Source organism: Lynx canadensis, chromosome D1 (assembly GCF_007474595.2).
Source record: "Lynx canadensis isolate LIC74 chromosome D1, mLynCan4.pri.v2, whole genome shotgun sequence".
NCBI classification, from domain to species: domain Eukaryota; kingdom Metazoa; phylum Chordata; class Mammalia; order Carnivora; family Felidae; genus Lynx; species Lynx canadensis.
The window spans coordinates 108,583,953-108,590,218 of NC_044312.2; the positions used below are offsets into that span (position 1 = coordinate 108,583,953).

The 6,266-nt window shown below is 48.0% G+C and overlaps 1 long non-coding RNA gene across 1 annotated transcript; it reads left to right on the forward strand.

Moving 5' to 3' along the window:
- Positions 1 to 2,712: 2,712 nt before the first annotated feature.
- Positions 2,713 to 5,351, forward strand: LOC115525795. The gene is made up of 3 exons (XR_003972466.1): positions 2,713 to 3,148; positions 3,519 to 4,388; positions 5,313 to 5,351. It is a non-coding gene; the product is annotated as an uncharacterized LOC115525795 (long non-coding RNA).
- Positions 5,352 to 6,266: the final 915 nt, after the last annotated feature.

Sequence of the window (6,266 nt, forward strand, 5' to 3'; positions counted from 1 at the left end):
AAAGAAGAGCTGTTTCTTCTACCCCATTTATTTATATGAGTATAGGCTCATGCATATTGATGTTATTTTTAAGTAATAATCGATTACTATCTGCAATGGTTCATTTTATGTGTCGACTTGACTGGATCACAAAGTGCCCAGATATTTGGCTAAGTATTTTGGGGTGTGTCTGGAGTGTGTTTCAGGATGGAATGAACGTATGAATCAGTGAATTCAGGGAAGCAGTTAGTCCTTCCCAAGGGGGGTGGGCACCATCCAGTCCAGTGAGGGCCTGAAGAGAACAAAAGGTGGGGGAAGGAAGCATTTGGCCCTTGCCGGACTGCTTGAGCTGGACATCATCGTCTGCTCTCGATGCTTCTTCTTCTTCTTCTTTTTTTTTTTTAATTTTTAAATGTTTATTTATTTTTGGGAGAGACAGAGTGCAAGTGGGGAAGGGGCAGAGAGAGAGGGAAACACAGAATCCAAAGCAGGCTCCAGGCTCTGAGCTTGATCAGCACAGAGCCCTACCTGGGGCTCAAACTCACGAACTGCGAGGTCATGACCTGAGCCGAAGTCGGACACCCAACCGACTGAGCCACCCAGGCGCCCCGATGATAAGTTTATATTAAAAAAATTTTTTTTTAATGTTTTTATTTATTTTTGAAGGAGAGAGAGAGAGAGACAGAGCATGAGCAGGGGAGGAGCAGAGAGAGAGGGAGACACGAAATTCGAAGCAGGCTCCAGGCTCTGAGCTGTCAGCACAGAGCCCGACGCGGGGCTCGAACTCATGAATGGTGAGATCGTGACCTGAGCCGAAGTCGGCCGCTTAACCGACTGAGCCACGCAGGCGCCCCCATAAGTTTATATTTAATGTCTTTGATTCCAATCCAACACAACCCTTTTCCTTATTTATAACTTCTTATTTCAACAGTGACAAATCTCGTTCTCTTCATCCACAATGTATTACTTACCTGCTCAATACAAGTATATACATATTAGATAGTTTCAGAATTTCTAACCCATACCGCTCTGAAAAACAAATATTGTAATTGAAGTGCAACCTTTGTCTTTTGCTTTACTGTATGTAATCAAAATACTGCCAGGCGACCTTCAGTATGGTTATGTTCCTCGTTTTTAATGCAGCTAAGTTCATGTCTTACTGTTTATTTTCCTTATTAGGTACCCCCCCCGCACCACATTCTGGTTGACTTTATTTATTTCTTGTTTTGGGGAGCAGACGGACCTAAGAGTCAGCACTATACAAAAATTGTACTCAGATTCTTCCCTTACCCCTTCTATGCCAGTTTCATTCCTGAATTCTTTCTTTCTTTCTTTTCTTTAATGTTTATTTATTTTGAGAGAGAGAGAGAGTGTGAGAGAGAGAGAGAGTGGGAGAGGGGCAGAGAGGGAGAGGGAGAGAGAGAATCCCAAGCAGGCTCTGCACTGCCAGCACAGAGCCCGACGTGGGGCTCGAACCCACGAACCGTGAGATCATGACCTGAGCTGAAATCAAGGGTCAGAGGCTCAACCAACGGAGCCACCCAGGCGCCCCCTGGATTCTTTCTAACCCGTTTCCCACCTACTCCATAAAAGTAATAAATGTCATTCGTTCTGGCTTATCTCTCTTGTCTTTCTTTTTGCGCAAAGGAACAGATGTATGTCTATTTTCTTAAAATCTCTTCCCTCGTACGGGTAGCACCCTATCTGCTGCTGGAAATTACTCCCTCATGGTTCATAGAGATCTTTCTCATTTTTTTTTTTATAGCTGCATTGTCTATATGTACCAAATCTATTCACCCACCTCCCACATATGGTATAGTATGCAAAGTTTGTTTCAATTATTTGCAATGACAGACAAAGCTGCAGTAAATAATCTGCATGTATGGGGCGCCTGGGTGGCTTGGTCGGTTTAGCGTCCGACTTCGGCTCAGGTCATGATCTCACTGTCCATGGGTTCGAGCCCCGCGTCGGGCTCTGTGCTGACAGCTCAGAGTCTGGAGCCTGTTTCCGATTCTGTGTCTCCCTCTCTCTCTGCCCCTCCCCTGTTCATGCTCTGTCTCTCTCTGTCTCAAAAATAAATAAATGTTAAAAAAAATTAAAAAAAATAATCTGCATGTATGCTTTCGTATTGTTGGAGATGTATTCTCAGGGGAATTTCCTAGAAGTGGCATTGCTGGGCCAAAAAGTAAGTCCATATGTAGCTTTGCTAGAAGTTGCCAAATTTCCCTGGGGAAGGGTTGTTATACCAGTTCCCGTTTCCCCTGGCGACATATGAGGTCTATTTCCCCACAGCCTCACCAACAAAATATGTTGGTATTGTTTACTTTTTTACCAATCTGATGGTTGTTTCGGTGTTGATTTAATTTGATTTACTTAAGTGAGTTTGAACATGTTTTCGTGCGTTTGAAAAAGATTCTTACTTTTTGTTTTCAAATTTATTTTTATTTTAGAGAGAGAGAGCAATGTTGAAGAATAAAACATAGTTAACATCCCAGCGTCCAAGAATAAACCATATGTGAACCTAAGAGGACCTTAGGACCTGGGATACCGAGCCAATGTTTACGTTGGGCTTTCACAGAAATAAGATATCGTCGCTAAAATGCTGCGTTCCTATTCCCTGAATATTAGTTCTGCTTAAATCCACATTGGTGAGTTACTGACAATTAAAGCTTCCTCTTAACGGCTTGCTTGGCTTCCGTAAACTGCTTGGCGTAATTGTACTTCCCCATACTCGGTCACCCCATCCTGCTCTAACTAGATTAAAAACTAACATTACGAACAACATGATTCAGCGTTCAACTAGCTGGAGTCAGCAAGTTATGTTTCAAATAACTCTAAGGCAATGTGACTGGGGCCCGCCTATTTCAACTACCACCTTTCGTAACCTGATTGGTTTGTGCAGCCTTTGTAAGAAATCTTCAAACCTAGTTCGGGGCCAGACTTTTGGGAACTGTTACTCCCCGTCTGGCCCGGCCGTCATAAACGTGGGTTTGTGCGATCGCTCTTGCTGTTTTGGAGTTCGTACGCGACCATAACCTATAACATTTGGAGGTTCCACCGAGATCGTTTTATTTCGCGAACTCCAAAATGTTTCGTCAGCATCTGAACGGAATCGCTAGGGGGGAGCTCCCGAGAGACGGTCCTCGGCCCTGGCTTTCCTTGGCTGCAGGTAGGCTAGGAACCACACTTGGCTTCTCCTTTTGGTTGCTGTTTCTGGACAGATCTGTTGCTGGAGAGGAAGGCTGGACGCAGCTCAAGTTCCCCTAGCGGGTGCTTAGAGGAGACGTCCCTAAGTCGCCGCCGGGACTCGCTAATCGTCATCTGATTCTTAATTTGTTTTGACGATTCTTGGGTCACCTGCACCTGGTTCTGGTTCTTGGTGGGGCTGATAACCCCTACACCACTGTCCATCTCTTAGTCATCTTTAGAGTGTCGTTTATCTGTTGTGACCCACTGTTTAACTTCGTTATAGGTCTATCTTCCTCTTCCGAGCCTTGATCCCCCCTCCAATGTACGTTAAATAACTTTTCTGGTTTCAGGAAAAGAGGAAAAAACTATGGCTTTAACCTAAAGCCATCCTGGGTGTGGACATGTCTCCACCTGGACTGGCCGACATTCTCTGGGGTTGACTGGCCCCCAGAGGGCTCCTCTGCTTATGTCGTCCGCAGGATCTGTCGTGATGTTCATCCCAACCGGGAGCCATATGCCATCACCTGGGTAGATCTTCTAGAAGACCCCCCGTCCTGGTTAAAATATTGTAAAGGCCAAGGGAAGCACCCCGCTGGTCCTCCTTCTGCCCCTGCGCTCCCGACATCCTCTAAAGCTCTTCTACCTGTTACCCAACCGTCAAAGAGGCTCTATCCTGTATTGCAGGAAAACCCAGAGGGAGGGGATTTCACTTCTGGAGAGCAACGGCCGCCCCCTTACCCCTCAGCTCCCCCCTCCGCTGTTAATGCTCAAGATAAGATGGCTAGCCCGCCCCATACCAGGGCAGGGACATCTTATGGGACTAGACCCCAATCCCCCGAACTCCCAGCCCCCATTCTCCCCCTTCGGCAGACTGCCCCAATTCCTGGCCCAGACGGGCCTCAACCTAGGTCTACTCTAGTTTTATACCCCTTTCTCTACCACTGACCTTTACAACTGGAAGACCCCAAATCCCCCTTTGTCTGAAAACCCCCAGGGCCTGATTGACCTCTTGAGCTCCATTTTCACCACTCACTTACCTACTTGGGAAGATTGTCACCAACTCTTGCAGGTCTTACTGGCTTCGGAGGAAAGGGCCCGAGTGCTCCGGGAAGCCACGAGAGCAGTCCTCGGCCCAGATGGAATGCCTACCACAGACCTTCACCCAGTTGAGCACGTTTTCCCTCCCGCGCCGCCCCAGTGCGACCCTAACACGGATAACGGTAGGGAGCGTCTACTCCAGTATCGCCAGATTCTGTTACAGGGGCTTCGCTCAGCGGCACGAAAGCCCACCGATCTGACAAAAATTCATGACACCGTCCAGGGACCGAATGAATGTCCTAGAAAGGCTTTCACCAGGCTTACCGCTTATACTCTCCTATTGACCCCGAGGCAACAGAGAACCGGAAAACCATTAACATGGCTTTCGTTTCTCAGTCGGCCCCAGACACCCGTAGAAAGCTCCAAGAATTAGAGGGATTCGAAGGAAAGGTGATCTCTAAGCTGGTAGAGATAGTTCAATGAGTTTTCCAGAGTGGAGATAGTCCAGCCGTTATACAAGGAAAGGAAATGGCAAAGGTGCTTGTGGCGGCATGGGGAAGGCCTCCCAACCACAATAAGGGGATGGGGAAACCTCAACCCCAGCAGAAGAGACCCCGCTCGACTTTAGGGAAAAATCAAGGTTTGCATATTGCAAAAAAGAGGGACACTGGAAAGATGAGTGCCCCAAGAAAAAGCCAAAACCTCCCAGCCCGCCTACCGTTTTGGTCGCCCAGGAACAATGACGTCCCCACAGCTCCCCTCTTTCCCTGAGTCCCCAGGAGTCAGTGGTTACCCTCAATGTAGAAGGGAAAGAAACCAGATTCCTGGTTGACACTGGGTCTTAAAGAACCCTTGGGACCCGTGACTAAAGAAAAGGTATACATTCAGGAAGCCACAGGACGAACACAAGGCTACCCGCGGACTCATGTCCGAATCACTGACCTAGCTCAAGGGACTATTACTCATTCCTTTGTGCTCATACCTGATTGCCCATATTCCCTTCTGGGGAGAGATCTATTACACAAGCTTAAGGCCCAAATTTCCTTTTTTTTTTTTTTTTTTTTTAAATTTTTTTTTTTTTAACGTTTTATTTATTTTTGAGACAGAGAGAGACAGAGCATGCACGGGGGAGGGGCAGAGAGAGAGGGAGACACAGAATCGGAAGCAGGCTCCAGGCTCTGAGCCATCAGCCCAGAGCCCGACGCGGGGCTCGAACTCACGGACCGCGAGATCGTGACCTGAGCTGAAGTCGGACGCTTAACCGACTGCGCCACCCAGGCGCCCCATGAACTAGTTTTTTTAAAAATTTTTTTAAACGTTTATTTATTTTTGAGACAGAGAGAGACAGAGCATGCACGGGGGAGGGGCAGAGAGAGAGGGAGACACAGAATCGGAAGCAGGCTCCAGGCTCTGAGCCATCAGCCCAGAGCCCGACGCGGGGCTCGAACTCACGGACCGCGAGATCGTGACCTGAGCTGAAGTCGGACGCTTAACCGACCGAGCCACCCAGGCGCCCCAAGGCCCAAACTTCCTTTACCGGAAATCCTATAGACTTGAACCTACCGCCACCCGCCATTCTAGTTACCTGCCCTATATCAGAGGAATATCTACTCTTAGAAAAACCAGAGCGGAAAGCGTCTCCATTAATAGAAAAGTGGAAGGAGACAATTCCTACAGTTTGGGCTGAAACCAACCCCCCTGGACTAGCCATTCAACAAGCGCCGCTAGTGATGCAGCTAGCTGCCACCGCCACCCCAGTCCGGGTGAGGCAATATCCCATCAGCCGGCAAGCGAGGGAGGGACTTGCCAAACACATCAACCGCTTGCGAGAAGCTGGGATCCTAGTGCCCTGTCATTCCCCCTGGAATACTCCCTTGCGTCCTGTCCCCAAACCTGGGACCTCAGAATATAGGCCGGTACAGGACCTCGGAGAAGTTAACAAAAGGGTGGAGACAATTCATCCTACCGTCCCCAACCCTTATACCCTCCTAAGTGAACTCTCACCTAATCACTGTCTATATTCTGCCTTGGACTTAAGAGATGCATTCTTTGCTTTACCG